This window comes from Microcaecilia unicolor, chromosome 10 (genome assembly GCF_901765095.1).
Source record: "Microcaecilia unicolor chromosome 10, aMicUni1.1, whole genome shotgun sequence".
NCBI classification, from domain to species: domain Eukaryota; kingdom Metazoa; phylum Chordata; class Amphibia; order Gymnophiona; family Siphonopidae; genus Microcaecilia; species Microcaecilia unicolor.
In genome coordinates, this window is record NC_044040.1 from 76,103,629 (window position 1) to 76,124,059 (window position 20,431).

General features: G+C 42.3%; 1 protein-coding gene and 1 long non-coding RNA gene across 2 annotated transcripts in view; both read right to left on the bottom strand.

Moving 5' to 3' along the window:
- The window catches only part of SLC16A7 (solute carrier family 16 member 7), a 337,527-nt gene extending 318,728 nt beyond the window's left edge, over window positions 1-18,799 (bottom strand). The window contains exon 1 of the mRNA XM_030217090.1: window positions 18,698-18,799. The gene's annotated coding sequence lies outside the window, so the exon portion shown is untranslated. The remainder of the gene's footprint in view (window positions 1-18,697) is intronic.
- Window positions 18,800-19,784: 985 nt separating this feature from the next.
- Window positions 19,785-20,028, bottom strand: LOC115479320. The gene is made up of 2 exons (XR_003943650.1): window positions 19,991-20,028; window positions 19,785-19,912 (listed from the first exon to the last, which is right to left on the bottom strand). It is a non-coding gene; the product is annotated as an uncharacterized LOC115479320 (long non-coding RNA).
- Between the last annotated feature and the right edge of the window lie 403 nt (window positions 20,029-20,431).

Genomic DNA, 20,431 nt, shown 5'->3' on the forward strand with positions numbered 1-20,431 from the left:
TTCTTCTTTTGCTCAATTCTCTGATGCTACATTTATGTTAGTGTGTCCAGATCACTACAATGCCCCAGTTTTTGTTTGTTTGTTATTTTATTATCTTTTTAGCAAATATAGTCTCAAGTATCCAACTTGTTAAAGCAAGACAGACAGGTACAAAAAATAAAAGAAAAACAATAAATAAACCTTTGTTATATCCTCCTAAGACCCCATAAAAAGGACAGAGTGCAAAGATAGGAAAATAAAGGAGATCTTAAAGAAAATTACTCAAAGTCTAATGTGACAAACCCTCATCTCATCATTATCACAAAAATGCCCCAGTTTAATGTATTTGCCTCAATGCTGACTTCACTAATTCAAGTATGGTAATTTGTTTCTATACTGTACCACTTTCCCTAGTGGCTGTGTGAAATACAATGTGGAAGTGAGTATGCAAATGGCTTTCCCACTGGAAAGGATCATGGGAGGTTAGCTGATCTCATACAGGGTTATAAGAATTAGAGTTCAGTAGAAAAATGTGTCTGCCTCCTTTTCTGCCAACTTTAATAGGGAGCATATAGCTCCTGAGAGGCTGATGTCTGAGTGCTGGACTAGTCCCTGGAAACAAGACAAAGTAATGGAGTTGTGGTATCTTGTTTCCTTTTCACCATAGAAAAGTTAATGGGTTGCCTTGTTCCTACCATCCTAAACCAGGTAGACAGCCTGAAGAATCTGCAGCTCCAGATTTTAATATACTGAGCCCTGAAGTACCCAAATGGTTTGGGTAAAAAACAAGGAAATAATTCATCTGAGGTGGTGATGCCTAAAAGGAAGACGACACAGATTTTGGACATGCCTTACAGATCAGATGATGGAATTCCTGGATGCAAGACAAGAAAGGATTCTGTGTAGTGCCTTGTAAGTCAAGAGTTTCCTAACTGTGGAAGAGAAGTAAAACTACAGAGGAAGATTCCTATCAGAGGAACCATAAGATCTTTGATTTAATGTTTCTAACTCTTCCTTCTCTAAGTTCCCCCATTGTATTAACCATACATGAACCTTATTCTACGACAATATCACCTTGTATTTGTTCATACCGGAACTGGCAAACGCCGTAACGGTACTATGTAAGCCACATTGAGCCTTCAAATAGGTGGGAAAATGTGGGATACAAAATGTAATAAATAATAACAGGTAAAGTGCCATCCCTTTTTCCACTGGGCTAGTCATATTCCGGAATTTACTTCTCAGCCTCTCAACTCTGAAAGAAAACGCTGTAAAATATTTTTATTAAAGGTTTGATATTCTGTAAAGTATTGATCTGAGTACTTATGTGAGTTTGTTTTCATCACTGCACAGCTATATTACTAATGATAAACAGTATTTGGATAGCAGGGTTTCAAGGATTTTTGGAAAGAGATTCATTACTGTACAAAATGCTCTACGTAACCAGGGCAACCACGACAAATGAAAAGTTGTATCTGTGGGAAAAGTATGTAGGAGGAGGCACTTGCTGAATAAGACAATAGACTGTATAGTGTCAACCATACAGAAATGGAGTGGACCAGAAATTACAGTGGGGGAAATAAGTATTTGATCCCTTGCTGATTTTGTAAGTTTGCCCACTGACAAAGACATGAGCAGCCCATAATTGAAGGGTAGGTTATTGGTAACAGTGAGAGATAGCACATCACAAATTAAATCCGGAAAATCACATTGTGGAAAGTATATGAATTTATTTGCATTCTGCAGAGGGAAATAAGTATTTGATCCCCCACCAACCAGTAAGAGATCTGGCCCCTACAGACCAGGTAGATGCTCCAAATCAACTCGTTACCTGCATGACAGACAGCTGTCGGCAATGGTCACCTGTATGAAAGACACCTGTCCACAGACTCAGTGAATCAGTCAGACTCTAACCTCTACAAAATGGCCAAGAGCAAGGAGCTGTCTAAGGATGTCAGGGACAAGATCATACACCTGCACAAGGCTGGAATGGGCTACAAAACCATCAGTAAGACGCTGGGCGAGAAGGAGACAACTGTTGGTGCCATAGTAAGAAAATGGAAGAAGTACAAAATGACTGTCAATCGACAAAGATCTGGGGCTCCACGCAAAATCTCACCTCGTGGGGTATCCTTGATCATGAGGAAGGTTAGAAATCAGCCTACAACTACAAGGGGGGAACTTGTCAATGATCTCAAGGCAGCTGGGACCACTGTCACCACGAAAACCATTGGTAACACATTACGACATAACGGATTGCAATCCTGCAGTGCCCGCAAGGTCCCCCTGCTCCGGAAGGCACATGTGACGGCCCGTCTGAAGTTTGCCAGTGAACACCTGGATGATGCCGAGAGTGATTGGGAGAAGGTGCTGTGGTCAGATGAGACAAAAATTGAGCTCTTTGGCATGAACTCAACTCGCCGTGTTTGGAGGAAGAGAAATGCTGCCTATGACCCAAAGAACACCGTCCCCACTGTCAAGCATGGAGGTGGAAATGTTATGTTTTGGGGGTGTTTCTCTGCTAAGGGCACAGGACTACTTCACCGCATCAATGGGAGAATGGATGGGGCCATGTACCGTACAATTCTGAGTGACAACCTCCTTCCCTCCGCCAGGGCCTTAAAAATGGGTCGTGGCTGGGTCTTCCAGCACGACAATGACCCAAAACATATAGCCAAGGCAACAAAGGAGTGGCTCAGGAAGAAGCACATTAGGGTCATGGAGTGGCCTAGCCAGTCACCAGACCTTAATCCCATTGAAAACTTATGGAGGGAGCTGAAGCTGCGAGTTGCCAAGCGACAGCCCAGAACTCTTAATGATTTAGAGATGATCTGCAAAGAGGAGTGGACCAAAATTCCTCCTGACATGTGTGCAAACCTCATCATCAACTACAGAAGACGTCTGACCGCTGTGCTTGCCAACAAGGGTTTTGCCACCAAGTATTAGGTCTTGTTTGCCAGAGGGATCAAATACTTATTTCCCTCTGCAGAATGCAAATAAATTCATATACTTTCCACAATGTGATTTTCCGGATTTAATTTGTGATGTGCTATCTCTCACTGTTACCAATAACCTACCCTTCAATTATGGGCTGCTCATGTCTTTGTCAGTGGGCAAACTTACAAAATCAGCAAGGGATCAAATACTTATTTCCCCCACTGTATGAGGAAAATAATACAAAGGAATAAAAGTGAGAAGAAGAGAGAGGATACGTAAAGAAGATGATCAGATAGAAGAAAATGATGGAGAAAACTGGTATCAAAATTGCAGACAGGATCAATTTTATTTATTTATTTTATTTATTTATTTGTTACATTTGTATCCCACATTTTCCCACCTATTTGTAGGCTCAATGTGGCTTACATAGTACCGGAGAGGCATTTGCAGATTCCGGTGTAAACAAATACAAAGTGATGTTGTGGTAAGATAAAGTTCATGTGGCACAGCCACATTAGGGCATCGTATAACGGAAGAGTTGTATTATGTCCGTTACATACTTTAGTTTTGTTGTGTTGCAGAGATCAGGCATTTATGTTGGATCGGTAGGGTATGCCTTTTTAAACAGGTTAGTTTTTAGTGTTTTCCGGAAGTTTAGGTAATCGTACGTAGTTTTCAAGGCTTTTGGTAATGCGTTCCACAGTTGTATGCTTATGTAGGAAAAACTGGATGCATAAGTTAATTTGTATTTGAGTCCTTTGCATCTTGAGTAGTGCAGATTGCAGTCAGAATAAGTTTTTGAAAGAAGAGAGAGAGACAGGAAATAATTAAGAATAGAGTAATGAGAGAAAGAATAATGGAGAGCTTTGGTAAGTACTCGCACTTATTGCTGTAAAATGTATTTTCTGCAGGCAATACCAATGAAAACTGGAGTAAAAGAAGGAAAAGAATCCCAGGACATGAATTCCACCCCCCCCCCCCTCCCAAAAAAAATGCACATACCATTCTTTACATTAGCAGATCAAGCAAAGATTTCTCAGTCTTATTTCTTCTTGCACTACGTAGTGCAAAGGTAAGAAATGTTTCTCTTAAGCATTGCTACTTCCACCCTGGGGCAGCTTAACCATTAGGCAAACTAGGCAATAGCCCAGAGGAGGTCTCTTCAACCCTCTTCTGAAGGCACACATAGCCAGTTGGGCTTTCAGGATTACTGCAATAAATATGCAAGAGAGAGATTTGCAGGCAATGGGTCTCCAATATATGCAAATTAACCTTATCCATATTAATTAGAATATAAGAACATAAGAGTAGCCATACTGGGTCAGACCAATGGTCCATCTAGCCCAGTATCCTGCTTCCAACAGTGGCCAATACTGGCAAAAACCCAAATCGTGGCAACATTCCATGCTACAAATCCTAGGGCAAGCAGTTGCTTCCCCATGTCTGTCTCAGTAGCAGACTATGGACTTTTCCTAAAGGAATTTGTCCAAACCTTTTTTAAACCCAGATAGGCTAAGTGCTGTTACCACATACTATGGCAGAATTCCAAAGCTTAACTATTCATCGAGTGAAAAAAAAAATCCTCCTATTTGTTTTAAAAGTATTTCCATGCAACTTCCCTGAGTATCCCCTAGTCTTTGTATTTTTGGAACGAGTAAAAAATTGATTTACTTCTTTCTACTCATTCTACACCACTCGGGATTTTGTAGACCTTTATCATATCTCCCCTCGTCCGTCTCTTTTCCAAGCTGAAGAGCCCTAACCTCTTTAGCTTTTCCTCATACTAGAGGCGTTCCATCCCCTTATCATTTTGGTCACTCTTCTTTGAACCTTTTCTAATTCCACTAAATCTTTTTGGAGATATGGCAACCAGAACTGAACGCAATGGAGTGATACAGAAACATTATAGTATTTTCAGCCTTATTCACCATCCCTTTCCTAATAATTCCTAGCATCCTGTTTGCTTTTTTGGCCGCCACCGCACACTGAGCAGAAGATTTCAGCATATTATCTACGACGACAGCTAGATCTTTTTCTTGAGTGCTGACCCGCAGGGTGGACCCCAGCATCAGGTAACTATGATTCAGATTCTTCTTTCCAATATGCATCACCTTCCATTTACATTAAATTTCACCTGTCATTTGGATGCCCAGTCTTCCTGCAATATTTCACAGTCTGCACGTTTTAACAACCTTGAATAGTTTTGTGTCATCTGCAAATTTAATCACCTCCACCTCACTCATCATTCTGATCTCCATATCATTTATAAATTTGTTAAATAGCACCGGTCACAGTTCAGATCCCTACAGCACTCCACTGTTCACCCTCCTCCACTGAGAGAAATGATGATTTAACCCTACCTTTTTATCCCATGATTCTTTAATTTTCTCAGGAGTCTCTCATGAGGAACTTTATCAAAAGCATTCTGAAAATCTAGATACACTACATCAACCGACTCATCTTTATCTGCATGTTTATTCAGCCTTCAAAGAAATGAAGCAAATTGGTGAGGCAAGACTTCCCTTAAACCATATTTGTCTGTGTTTTGTAATTTTACTCTTTATAATTTCCACTATTTTGCCCGGCACTGACGTCGGGCTTACCGGTAATTTCCCGGTTTACCCCTGGAACCCTTTTAAAAAATCGGTGTCACATTGGCCACCCTCCAATCTTCAGGTACTATGGATAATTTTAAAGACAGGTTACATATTTCATGCTTGAGTTCTTTGAGTACCCTTGGATGCATGCCATCCAGTCCAGGTGATTTACTACTCTTTAATTATGTAATCCTGGAAAGCTGATTTGGAAGTTGTGCCTTCAGAAGAGGGTTGAGAAATAATGGCCTAGGGTGGCAGATTCTGAGTTGCACCAAACATCAACAGCAGTCAAAGTAAACAATAGGTCCTAACTACAATACCCATTGAAAGAACCAACAGAATGTACTTTCACCTACAAGGAGAATGGACAATAGACAATTTTCAACTAGCCCATTTATTCAGTTGACTAAGTTTTGGAAATTGCTCTCATTATGTGGTAGCTTCACCCCATGAAACTGTTAGAAGTTACCAGCACCATTTTGAAACTGGCGATGGCAGGAGCAGTAAACAACCAGAAGTTCTGAAAGGAAAGCTCAGAGGGTCCTATAGGGGGGCAGGGTCTTTAAGGGGCAGGGGAGAGCATGCTTCGGCTCCAGCTCTTTTAAGAAAGTTCCCCAGGAAGTTGATTCCAAGTTGCATTATTTATATACTGCAGGAGTCACTAACCTGTGGTACTGATATACCACAGGTTAGGGATCCTGTGGTAAAACTAAATGCATAAGTACATAAGCATCACCATACTGAGAGAGACCAAAGGTCCATCAAGCCTACTGTTTCCAGCAGTGGCCAATCCAGTTCACAAATACCTGGAAGGATCCCAAAACAGTAAAATAGACTTCATGCTGCTTATCCCAGGAATAAACAGTGGATTGTCCTCAGTCCACCTTAATAGTAATTTATGGATTTTTCTTTTAGGAACTTGTCAAAAAAATTTTAATGCTGCTATTCTAACCACTTTTCTACATTCACTGGCAATAAATTCCAGAGCTTAATTACACGTAGACTGAAAAACTATTTTCTGCAATTTGTTGTAGATGTACTTCTTAGTAATTTCATTGTTTTTGATCATGTTTACGTTTATTGAAAACTTATGGTCAGAGTGGTTTGAAGGCTACAAAACAGAAACTGAAAGGAGCGCCATAAAGCAAGACAGGACAGAACTTATATATATAGACACAGCCACAACAAAGCATCATAGTCATCCATTATATGCAAGCAATTACTGGCCACAACCTGATCAAGATAATCTAGTCCCCGTTAACCATGCAAAAGTTGTAGCTTTTAAGAGCTATTTTGAAGATTCCTTGTCTAGTAAAGGCAAAAGTTGTAGCTTTTAAGAGCTATTTTGAAGATTCCTTGTCTAGTAAAGGTGGAACTTTCTGAGAAGTTCTGAGAGAAGAGGACATTTCTCTGGTAAGTGAACGCTACTTTGCTGGTGCTTTGGGAACTTAAAGATTGGGGTTTAAAGGAGGAATTGTAGGTTAGTGTTAGGCAAACTTAAAAAGCAAATTTCAACAGCTAACAGAAAACAGCTAATCTCCATAGTATTTTCCACTTAGTTTTAAAAGCCTTGTACCACAGCATTAACAGATAGAATCTAACAGCCACTGCAGGATCTAATTTAGTATTCCCACCCACCCACCCCTAGGACAACTCCTCATTTATAGTCAGTTATTGTAATTAGGGTAACAAGCAAGGAGTGCTCTTATAGAGTTTTAAATACATTTCATTACCATCTAAGAAGAAAATACTAAATAAATCATACAATACACTATATAAAGTAAAAGACACTTTTACAGTGGGGGAAATAAGTATTTGATCCCTTGCTGATTTTGTAAGTTTGCCCACTGACAAAGACATGAGCAGCCCATAATTGAAGGGTAGGTTATTGGTAACAGTGAGAGATAGCACATCACAAATTAAATCCGGAAAATCACATTGTGGAAAGTATATGAATTTATTTGCATTCTGCAGAGGGAAATAAGTATTTAATCCCTCTGGCAAACAAGACCTAATACTTGGTGGCAAAACCCTTGTTGGCAAGCACAGCGGTCAGACGTCTTCTGTAGTTGATGATGAGGTTTGCACACATGTCAGGAGGAATTCTGGTCCACTCCTCTTTGCAGATCATCTCTAAATCATTAAGAGTTCTGGGCTGTCGCTTGGCAACTCGCAGCTTCAGCTCCCTCCATAAGTTTTCAATGGGATTAAGGTCTGGTGACTGGCTAGGCCACTCCATGACCCTAATGTGCTTCTTCCTGAGCCACTCCTTTGTTGCCTTGGCTGTATGTTTTGGGTCATTGTCGTGCTGGAAGACCCAGCCACGACCCATTTTTAAGGCCCTGGCGGAGGGAAGGAGGTTGTCACTCAGAATTGTACGGTACATGGCCCCATCCATTCTCCCATTGATGCGGTGAAGTAGTCCTGTGCCCTTAGCAGAGAAACACCCCCAAAACATAACATTTCCACCTCCATGCTTGACAGTGGGGACGGTGTTCTTTGGGTCATAGGCAGCATTTCTCTTCCTCCAAACACGGCGAGTTGAGTTCATGCCAAAGAGCTCAATTTTTGTCTCATCTGACCACAGCACCTTCTCCCAATCACTCTCGGCATCATCCAGGTGTTCACTGGCAAACTTCAGACGGGCCGTCACATGTGCCTTCCGGAGCAGGGGGACCTTGCGGGCACTGCAGGATTGCAATCCGTTATGTCGTAATGTGTTACCAATGGTTTTCGTGGTGACAGTGGTCCCAGCTGCCTTGAGATCATTGACAAATTCCCCCCTTGTAGTTGTAGGCTGATTTCTAACCTTCCTCATGATCAAGGATACCCCACGAGGTGAGATTTTGCGTGGAGCCCCAGATCTTTGTCGATTGACAGTCATTTTGTACTTCTTCCATTTTCTTACTATGGCACCAACAGTTGTCTCCTTCTCGCCCAGCGTCTTACTGATGGTTTTGTAGCCCATTCCAGCCTTGTGCAGGTGTATGATCTTGTCCCTGACATCCTTAGACAGCTCCTTGCTCTTGGCCATTTTGTAGAGGTTAGAGTCTGACTGATTCACTGAGTCTGTGGACAGGTGTCTTTCATACAGGTGACCATTGCCGACAGCTGTCTGTCATGCAGGTAACGAGTTGATTTGGAGCATCTACCTGGTCTGTAGGGGCCAGATCTCTTACTGATTGGTGGGGGATCAAATACTTATTTCCCTCTGCAGAATGCAAATAAATTCATATACTTTCCACAATGTGATTTTCCGGATTTAATTTGTGATGTGCTATCTCTCACTGTTACCAATAACCTACCCTTCAATTATGGGCTGCTCATGTCTTTGTCAGTGGGCAAACTTACAAAATCAGCAAGGGATCAAATACTTATTTCCCCCACTGTATATTAGGCTAATATCCTTAATACTGTAGCAAGTTTTAAAATATTGGAAAACTCAAAAACACTAAGATGGAGTCAGCAGTCCAGCAGCGAGAGGTGTGCTATCCAGTCTTTTGCATTGAGTGTCACATGTATGATTATCTCCCAGTTGGTGAGATGTCATATGTTTGCGCCCGATGCAAAGAGCTCCTAGCTCTTAGAGAACATGTCCGTTCTCTTGAGGCCAGAGTAGCAGACTTGGTGGAGCTGAGGGAGACAGAGAGGTACATAGAGGAGACCTACAGGGATGTTGTAGAGAGGTCCCACCTCCAGTCTAGTAGCCCTTGTGCTACCTTGGAGGAGGGAGGTCTCCTAGAAGGACAGCATCACCCTGGTGAAGTAGGAAGTACTCCTGTAGCCAGGACCTGCCCACCAGGGGATGTACTATCCTCTCGCACTGAGGATATGTCTCCAAGTGCTGCCCGGGAGGGAAAGGTTAGGACAGCTGTTGTAGTTGGTGATTCGATCATTAGGCATATAGATAGCTGGGTGGCTGGTGGACGTGAGGATCGCCTGGTGACTTGCCTGCCTGGTGCGAAGGTGGCGGACCTCACGCGTCACCTAGATAGGATTTTAGATAGTGCTGGGGAGGAGTCTGCTGTCTTGGTACATGTGGGTACCAATGACATAGGAAAATGTGGGAGAGAGGTTCTGGAAGCCAAATTTAGGCTCTTAGGTAGAAAGCTCAAATCCAGATCCTCTAGGGTAGCATTTTCTGAAATGCTACCTGTTCCACGTGCAGGGCCCAAGAGACAGGCAGAGCTCCAGAGTCTCAATGCGTGGATGAGACGATGGTGCAGGGAGGAGGGTTTTAGATTTGTTAGGAACTGGGCAACATTCTGGGGAAGGGGGAGCCTATTCCGTAAGGATGGGCTCCACCTTAACCAGGGTGGGACCAGGCTGCTGGCGTCGGCATTTAAAAAGGAGATAGAGCAGCTTTTAAACTAGAAATGGGGGGGAAGGCCGACAGTCGCTCAAAAGCGCATGGTTCGGGAAAAGGTATCTTGCAAAGATACCTCACAAACAGGGAAGATAGGGTTTCTGGATAGTGAGGTTGCACAACAGACCGTGGTAGGCCAGGTGCCCTTAAATACAACTAAAGATCAGACAAAAGATGTCAAATCAATACTGTCAGGTACTAAGCATCATGCAAATAAGAACAACAAACATACTCTGAAATGTCTATATGCAAATGCTAGGAGTCTAAGAAATAAGATGGGAGAGTTGGAATATATTGCACTAAATGAAAAATTGGATATAATAGGCATTACTGAGACCTAGTGGAAGGAGGAAAACCAGTGGGACACTGTCATACCGGGGTACAAAGTATATCGTAGTGATAGGGTGGACCGGACTGGTGGAGGGGTAGCATTGTATATTAACGAGAGCCTTGACTCAGATAGATTACAAATTCAGCAGGACACAAATCACACCTTTGAATCACTGTGGGTTGAAATTCCATGTATAAAAGGGAAAAAAATGGTGATAGGAGTGTACTACCGTCCGCCTCGCCAGGATGAGCAGGTAGACACAGAAATGATAAAAGAAATCAGAGACGCGAACAAAATGGGCAATGTGATAATAATGGGTGACTTCAATTATCCAAATATAGACTGAGTAAATGTAACATCGGGACATGCTACAGAGATACAATTCCTTGATGAAATCAAGGACAGCTTTATGGAGCAACTGGTGCAGGAGCCGACGAGAGAAGGAAAAATTCTAGACTTGGTCCTTAGTGGAACGCATGATCTGGTGCGGGACGTTATGGTACTGGGCCGCTTGATAACAGTGACCATAATATGATCAGTTTTGACATCGACCTTGAAGTAACTGTACACAGAAAGTCAAATACGTTAGCGTTTAACTTTAAAAAAGGAGACTATGATAAAATGAGAAGAACGGTAAAAAAAAAACTTAGGGGGGCAACTGAGAGAGTAAAAACTGTACAACAGGCGTGGACGCTGTTCAAAAATACCATCCTGGAGGCCCAGGCCATACATATTCCGCAAATTAGAAAAGAAAGACGGAAGTCCAAAAGACACCCGGCCTGGTTGAAAAGTGAGGTGAAGGAAGCTATTAGGGCTAAAAGAAACGCCTTCAGAAAATGGAAGAAGGAACCATCTGAAAATAACAAGAAACAGCATAAGGAGTGTCAAAACAAATGCAAGGCGCAGATTAAGAAAGCCAAGAGGGAGTATGAAAAAAAGATAGCATTAGAGGCAAAAAAACATAGTAAAAATTTTTTTTCGGTATGTTAAAAGCAGGAAGCCGGCAAAAGAATCGGTTGGGCCGCTGGATGACCGAGGGGTAAAAGGGGCGATCAAGGAAGACAAAGACGTAGCGGAGAGACTGAATGAATTCTTTGCTTCGGTCTTCACCGAGGAAGATTTGGGTGGGATACCGGTGTCGGAAATAGTATTTCAAGCGGACGAGTCGGAGAAACTTACTGACTTCACGGTAAACCTGGAGGACGTAATGGGGCAGTTCGGCAAACTGAAGAGTAGCAAATCTCCTGGACCGGATGGTATTCATCCTAGAGTACTGATAGAACTGAAAAACGAGCTTGCGGAGCTACTGCTAGTGATATGCAACTTATCCTTAAAATCGAGCATGGTACCGGAAGATTGGAGGGTGGCCAATGTAACGCCCATTTTTAAAAAAGGCTCCAGGGGAGATCCGGGAAATTATAGACCGGTGAGTCTGACGTCGGTGCCGGGGAAAATGGTAGAGGCTATTATTAAAAACAAAATTACAGAGCACATCCGAGGACATGGATTACTGAGACCAAGTCAGCATGGCTTTTGTGTGGGGAAATCTTGCCTGACCAATTTACTTCAATTCTTTGAAGGAGTGAACAAACATGTGGACAAAGGGGAGTCGGTTGATATTGTGTATCTGGATTTTCAAAAGGCGTTTGACAAGGTACCTCATGAAAGGCTACAGAGGAAATTGGAGGGTCATGGGATAGGAGGAAATGTCCTATTGTGGATTAAAAACTGGTTGAAGGATAGGAAACAGAGAGTGGGGTTAAATGGGCAGTATTCACAATGGAGAAGGGTAGTTAGTGGGGTTCCTCAGGGGTCCGTGCTAGGACCGCTGCTTTTTAATATATTTATAAATGATTTAGAGATGGGAGTAACTAGCGAGGTAATTAAATTTGCTGATGACACAAAGTTATTCAAAGTCGTTAAATCGCGACAGGATTGTGAAAACTTACAAGAGGACCTTACGAGACTGGGAGACTGGGCAGCTAAATGGCAGATGATGTTTAATGTGAGCAAGTGCAAGGTGATGCATGTGGGAAAAAAGAACCCGAATTATAGCTACGTCATGCAAGGTTCCACGTTAGGAGTTACGAACCAAGAAAGGGATCTGGGTGTCGTCGTCGATAACACACTGAAACCTTCTGCTCAGTGTGCTGCTGCGGCTAAGAAAGCGAATAGAATGTTGGGTATTATTAGGAAAGGTATGGAAAACAGGTGTGAGGCTGTTATAATGCCGTTGTATCGCTCCATGGTGCGACCGCACCTTGAGTATTGTGTTCAATTCTGGTCGCCGCATCTCAAGAAAGATATAGTAGAATTGGAAAAGGTGCAGCGAAGGGCGACTAAAATGATAGCGGGGATGGGACGACTTCCCTATGAAGAAAGACTAAGGAGGCTAGGGCTATACAGCTTGGAGAAGAGACGGCTGAGGGGAGACATGATAGAGGTATATAAAATAATGAGTGGAGTGGAACAGGTGGATGTGAAGCGTCTGTTCACGCTTTCCAAAAATACTAGGACTAGGGGGCATGCGATGAAACTACAGTGTAGTAAATTTAAAACAAATCGGAGAAAATGTTTCTTCACCCAACGTGTAATTAAACTCTGGAATTCGTTGCCGGAGAAAGTGGTGAAGGCGGTTAGCTTAGCAGAGTTTAAAAAGGGGTTGGACGGTTTCCTAAAGGACAAGTCCATAAACCGCTACTAAACGGACTTGGAAAAATCCAAAATTCCAGGAATAACATGTATAGAATGTTTGTACGTTTGGGAAGCTTGCCAGGTGCCGTTGGCCTGGATTGGCCGCTGTCGTGGACAGGATGCTGGGCTCGATGGACCCTTGGTCTTTTCCCAGTATGGCATTACTTATGTACTTAAGGGAAAAGATGGGAATTCCAGAGACACTGGGCTATAAATAAAAAGAAAAAGAAAAAGTAGAATTCCTAATAATCTCCAAATGAGCCAAGGAGGGAGGCGGTAGAACCGATGGCTGCACATGTGCTGATCAAAGGGAGCAGCCCAGAGCATAAGGGATGGGTAAGTGCTAAATGATATTGTGGAGTCCCTTCATGAAATGCCTTATGCACCAAAGACTAAAGTTTAACTTGGATCTTAAAATGTATTGGTAACCAATGTACAAGAGAAAGTAAGAGGGTAGTATGATCAAATTTACTGGTGCCACTGTAAGCAAGCCGCTGTATTTTGAAGTGATTACTCTTGAGAAGTTGTTGGGCAACACCTGCAAAGGCAGTGTTACAATAATCCAGATGGGAGATAAGAATGAAGAATATGGACATCAAAGTAGCTATGAACCCCCTAGTCCTAGACACACCTAGCCAGATTTTCAGGATACCCACAATCAGTATGAATGAGATAGATCTGCATAGAATGGAGGTAATACATGCAAATTTCATGCATATTTATTTATTTATTGTGAACATTTATATCCCACATAATCACACCAAGGCAGGCTCTATGTGGCTTACAATGTTGTAGGAAGAGTACAGTATAATAATAGATATGCAAGATGAAGTAGAGAGTAGAGGAGGGGAAGAGAGGGGTCAACAGGGGAGAGGAATGAGGGAGTGTAGGGGATCAAGTAGGAGTGGAGTAAGAACGATCACACAGGTAAGGTAGAGATTTCTTGAACAGACTGTGTTTGGCTGTCTCTTTTAACGTTGATTGTAGATATTCTGAAAACCTGACTGGCTAGGTGTGTCCCAAGGACTGGGTTGAGAATCCCTGTCCTAGTCCAGGGGTGGGCAACCACAGTCCTTGAGGGCCACAATCCAGTCACGTTTTCAAGATTTCCACAATGAATATATGTGAGATCTATTTGCATAGGCTTCTATATCTCACTTCAACTGAACCCTAGCCTCTTTAACCTCTTCTCATAAGCAAGGTTAAAGAGACTAGAGTTCAGCTTTATCACATCCCTTTTATCATTTTGTCATTTGTACCTTTTCTAATTCTGCTATATCTTTTTTGAGATGTGGTGACCAGAGCCACACTATGGAGTGATACAATATTCTCTGTTTTATTCTCTATTCCTTTTCTAATAACTCCTACCATTCTATTTGCTTTCTTGGCCACCACTGCACAGAGCAGAGGATTTCAATACAACAACAACGATAACACCTACATCCAACTTTTACTGCTCCTTAGTAACTACCTTTAACGCTGATTTTTGACTCAGAATTTATTTCATTCATAAGCTTCAAGCAGTTAATATGAATATAGACCAACATATTACAGGGAGATCAAATAATAAACAGTGCCAACATGAAAGCTTTCCAAAATGGCTACTTTCTACAGGACTAGCCTCAAATTCAAATAAATAAATCATTAATTTTGATCAGTCACTAATATGTAAATGCCTGAACAACTTACAACAAAAATATTCATACAAATTAAAATACAAAAATCCCCATGTATTCATGTAATCAAATACAACCGAAATCCTATTTAAAAATACATCCACACATAATTAAAAACTGCCCCCGTTATAATTCCCCATCTTATGTACACTACACTATCTCCTCTAAATCTTAATATCCGCTAAATATCAAAGCCCATAACCACTTGCTGCTATAACAATGTCTTCGCTAACTTGCAAAAATACAAATACAATTCGACTCTCGCCAAATACTTTCTGGAATTTAGTCTAAAGATTTGGTGCTGGAAGATATTCAGCATGAGTCAAATTATTAAAATTTATTTTTTTAACATTATCCTGTTGGCAACAGAATGCACTTTTCACTGTGTGCCTTGAGCTCCTTTCTTCAGATGTCAGTCACGTACAACATTCTTTCACAACTAACAATGCTAGCAAAATATAGGACCTGGTTACTACGACGCAATAGCATTTTTAGCTTGCGCTAATGCTAGAGACACCCATATATTCCTATGGGTGTCTCTAGCATTAGTGCACACTAAAAATGCTAGCACATCTACAGCGTGGCTTAGTAAACAGAGCCCTATGTCTTTTAGAGTTGCAACAGAATGCAAAAATACTAGACATCTATGGACTTTGTTCATTTTATCTTCCAAATTACTTAGGAAACTTGACACATATGGAAAATAATTTCTTAAGCAGATCTTGTTCACTCTGCACAGCAATAAATATGTCTAAATCACTAAAAAATATATGTCACACAAAGAGTGGAACAAACATTCAAGCCATCAACAAATAAGTGTTTGTAATCCCTCCTAGTCCTGAAAATCATTTTCTTTTCTAGATTTACCTTCGTAGACTATGGGGTCCTTTTACTAAGGTGTGCTAAAAAGTGGCTTGCACTACAATTAGCGTGTAGGTTTCCCATGGACTCTAGCTACTTTCTAGTGCGGCTGAAAAATGGCTGCGGTTGGATTTTTTTTTTTTAATAGCCACATGCTCATTTTCCCATTAGCGCGTACCCATTTCCGCTGGGAGCCCTTACTGCCACCTAAATAGGGGGCGGTAAGGGCTCCCAAGCTACTCCTGCACTAATCGAGTAGCGTGCATTAATGTACCTGCACTACCTGATTAGTGCAGCATACCTAGTCTCCGCCCCACAGACATGCCTCCCTTCTGGAAAATAAAAACTATTTTGCAGCATGGGAAGTGCATGTCCTGCGGTAGTGCTCTTTTAACACAAGGTAGGCCTACCATGGTTTAGTAAAAAGGTCCCTATACGTCCTGGTCTTCACACAACTGAGTGAGAATAATTGCAGTCCTTTTATGTTCTATGATGCAAAAAGCACTCAGGAACACCTTGCACATGTTCATTGACCTCAACAGGTTTGCCACAACCTTATCAATCTGCTAGACATTCCCAACACAACTCATCAGACCAGGCTCATCTGTAATACAATCCTTTTCCTTCATTCTGTGTTATTCTCTTAGACTGTGGAAACTATACTCCCATTTCCTACTTATCCTATATAATAATTCTCACCTCCAACGTTCTGACTTGCCTGGGACCGTGGCTCATTCTGAGTTGGTCTGCTAGGCTCCGTAGATCAGGCTGACATCACCGTAGCCATTATGATGTCAACTTCAGAACCCGGGGGGAAAAGAAAACCATGCCTCACAGCTGATCCGTGTCCAGAGGAGGGTCGCTGGACATGGTTGGCTGGAGGGGGGGTGCAGGGGAGAGAGGAGGGTCGCTGGACATGGAGCTGGAGGGGGGGGCAGGGGAGAGAGTCACTGGACATGGGTGGCAGGAGGGGCAGCAGGGGAGAGAGGAGGTTCGCTGGACATGGGTGGCTGTAGTGGATGCAGGGGGAGAGGTGAGTCGCTGGACATGGGTGGCTGCAGGGGAGCCGAGGAAAACCTTGCTAGCGCCCGTTTCATTTGTGTCAGAAACGGGCCTTTTTTACTAGTAGAGAAATAAACTTCTGTGGAAATTCTGAAGACTCCATGTATGATTATAGAAAGCATTGACAGGGTACAAGATGCTGTTTTAAAAGGACAGCTAGCTGAAGGGCAACCTGAGAACAGAAAATTTGTGAGGCAGAAAACTTGATGGGTGACATGAAACAGAGCCAGGCCAAGAAGACCATCCTGGATCTAACAGCCAAACATAAACCAAATCAAATTTATTTGCAGAGAATAAGTAAGCATGCAAACTTGATCCAAAAGAAACTTCAATATTTTCAAGCTGTATGTGTTCTTTGTGTGTGTGTATATACATAGTTTTACTCCTTTTGCCTATTTCTTTTTCTTGGTCTTCTTTCAAGTTGTTTTACAACAAGCCACTTGCCAACATTTCTTCATTTCTGATCTGGGGAAGAAGGTATTGCCTTTGAAAGCTAATCAAAAAATGTATTAGTCCAATAGAAAGCATCATCTTATTTTGTTCTGTTTTATTTCTATTTGTTACTTTTCTAACAAGAAAAAGAATAAGACATACATCTCGTTTTCATGACTGTCATTTTATATTTTGAACAGCCTTTCCTTTTTTGTCCTCATTTCCCTTTCCCAGGGATATACTGATTGAGGGTCAGGAGGGTGCCAAAGCCCCCAGATGCCAGCCTGAGAGGGACACTACAGAAGGAGCTAGAAGGTCAAAGAACAAAAGTGTGTTGCCCTTGCACTGTTTGTGTGGGGGTTACAAAAGTAAACAGTAGGTCCCAGGCACTGCAGAATACCAACAATCACCACTGCCTTACTTCCCTTCTTCCTATTTTCTGGCTCGCAGAAGTTTATCTGCAATCAGCATCTGGGTAGGAAGGGGGTGGAGCTGAAGAACCATATACTGTAAAAGGAAGGCTAGGCAGAAAGTGTGCATAAGCAGCATATTGCAGGTAGATGTGTGGGAAACCTCCAGCATTTCTCTCTCCACCTTACAGTTTATAAAGCCCTGTGCAGTTTAAACTATGAGCTGATGGGAAGAAAAGCTGCTTCCAGTCCCCCACAGACCTCAGTGAAAGAATTAGGTGGGTAATAATGTGCATTTGTAAACAATAGTTGAATCTATGTGAGAGCAGAGTTCAGTAGGACAGAAAGCTGTGGGTGTGCACTGTATCTAGGGCAGTGTTTCCCAAACCTGGTCCTGGAGGCACCCCATCCAGTCAGGTTTTCAGGGTACACCCAATGAATAGTCATGAGAGAGATTTACATGCACTGCCTCCACTGCATGCAAATCTCTCTCAGGAATATTCATTGTGTGTACCCTGAAAACCTGACTGGGTGGCTCCAGGGACAAGTTTGGGAACCACTGGTCTAGGGTTAGAAAAGCACCATTTAGGGGAAAAGGTCTGTGAAAAGAGGCAGCCAGAGAAATGGGCAAGGCTGGTCAAAAGGGAATAATGAATGGAGCAGGAGAATGAACAGGTATGAGATAGTTAACACAGCTGTCTACAGGTAATGGTGGTGCAAGAAACTGTAGAGGTCAGGGTGTGTGTGAGGCCATGGTTTGGGAAAGAAGAGATGGATATAGCAGTGTTCAGCTAATATGCTGCCCTCGAAATGGGGCTTTTTTTTTCTATCGAGGTTCTCTTCAACACTGCTCTGATAGGTAAAATACCCAATCCTGAAAGCGTCGCCTAAGTCAGTCATCACATAATGGGCCCAGGCCCCATAATTTCAGGTCCACAAAAGAGCTACAACCTTTATTTGCCCCTCATATAAGAAGAAACACATTCCAAACTAGCCAACTGCAAAAATAGAATTTCTGTGCCAGAAGCTCGCTGGCTAGAGACGTGGAAAGATGGACAGATTGGTGCTTCCTCACCCCTTTGCCTTCCCGCCCCGGAAAACGCGAGACTAGCGCTATCTTGGACAAAGCCCCGCATCCTACATACGATTACGCGCGCGCCATCACACAATCCAACCACCTACTACAGCACAGAGATCCAGGTCAGACGCCGCCACGTGACCATCCCATTTTCAACCCATCACCTGGCGAATCTCTTTGTTTTTGAATGGCGCCCGATTCTCTGACATCCCGGCAGCTCTCGCGTGGTGCAGCGGCGCTCCCGGCATCAATTCTCCCCCGCCACCGCTCTTACCTGATGTGGTGACAAGGAGGTAACGGTGGTGGTGGACGGACAGACTAATGTTTCTCGTCGCTGTTCGGTAAGTATTTCCGTGGGAGGAGTGCAGTGAGAATGCCCTGGGGTAATGTGTACAAATTCATCTAATCTCCCTCCCAGACATCTTAGCGTCGGCAGTGCTGCTGGCTCGCTCTGCAGGTTCAGGCAGTCAACTACGAGGTGAGTCCAGTCCAGCAGAGAGCAAGTGCAATTGGCAGTTTAGCAGGAGACTTGCTAGGGGAAACGATACTTTCTGTTATTTGTTTAATTTTGTCTTGTGTATGTTGTGGAACGATTTTTTGTAACTCTTTTCTTTAAGAACTGTGGTTACTTATTGTTCATTCTTCCTCTTCATCGGAGTCTAAAATAAATATTTCCACCCACTGAATTGTTCGTTTTGTTATTTTTAGTTTTCTATGGTAATTCTAAAAGTCACTTTAGCTTGAATCAACTTGCATGCTCATAAAAAAAAAAGTCCTACAGTAATCGCTGGGTGGTTTTTTTTTTTTAATCCATCCAATTTCACAGATTAGTTTTTTTTTTTTTTTTTTTAATGTAGACGTGCCTAGTACCTAAAGAGAACAGCAATGGTCAGGTTATTTCTAGAATTATATTTAAGCTTGGAACGGCTCTGTTGCTGCTTGGGCATCCGTTTGAAGTGCACACAGGAGAGCAGTAGCCTGGGCTGAGAACCAAGGAAGCAAGAGTTCAAATCCCATTGCTGTTCCTTGTGATCTTGGGTGAGTCACCAGGGGGCTCATTTTTAAAGCACTAGACTTACAAAGCTCCATAAGTTATTATGTAATAACTTTCAATATCGCAATTAAATAAAGTAATGGGACTTGCTTATCTTCTTTTCTCAAGTCTACTATGTATAGCAAGACAACATCCCTCTGTTTTTCTAATTGTAGGAGAATCGGCTTCAGACACTCAGTGAGCAAATTTATAAAAGTATATATTGCTCACTGACTCTTACCGGTGGCTTCCATTTTAGTATAATAAGCCTACCTCGAGTATCCTCATTAGCCTGAAACTTCTACTTTTCTTTATTTCCTTTTTTTTTGTGTCACTTTATAATATTTTACTTAAAAGGTACACTTATCTGCTGCTCTCCGTATAGGACTTCCGGTACGCCCTACAGCGAGCTCCCGTTTCGCCTCTAGCTTCCTAAGGAGCAGTACCGTTTCAAATCTAAACATAAAGAAGACAGCTTGTTACATTCACAAAGAGGGTAGAGGGAATCATTTACCTTAAGCTTAGGAAACTTACTTGAGACTTTCCTATACTTTCAAACTTGCAGCGTCTTTTCCTTCTAAGATGGTGGATGCTATTTTTATGACGTCGGCCAAACGTGGCCAATCATGTTCTAATTATTGTTTAAAGAGATAGACCAACTTGCCTCAAAGAAAGACTTTCCAGTCTATCCTGGCATTAAGTCCTTTAGGATCTAAGGTTTGCAGTCTATGTATCCACCTTTGCTCTTTATGGATTAATGTCTTGTTCCTGTCCCCTCCTCGTTGGGATGCAGGAACGTGCTCGATAACAATACATTTGAAATCCTCAAATTTATGCATTTTTTCTATACTATGCTTCACTAAAGGTGCCTCTTTTCGTGCCACCTTTAGATTATGTTTATGATCTGTTAAGCGTAATTTCAATTGTCGAATGGTTTTTCCCACATACACTTTGGGACAAGGGCACATCATGATA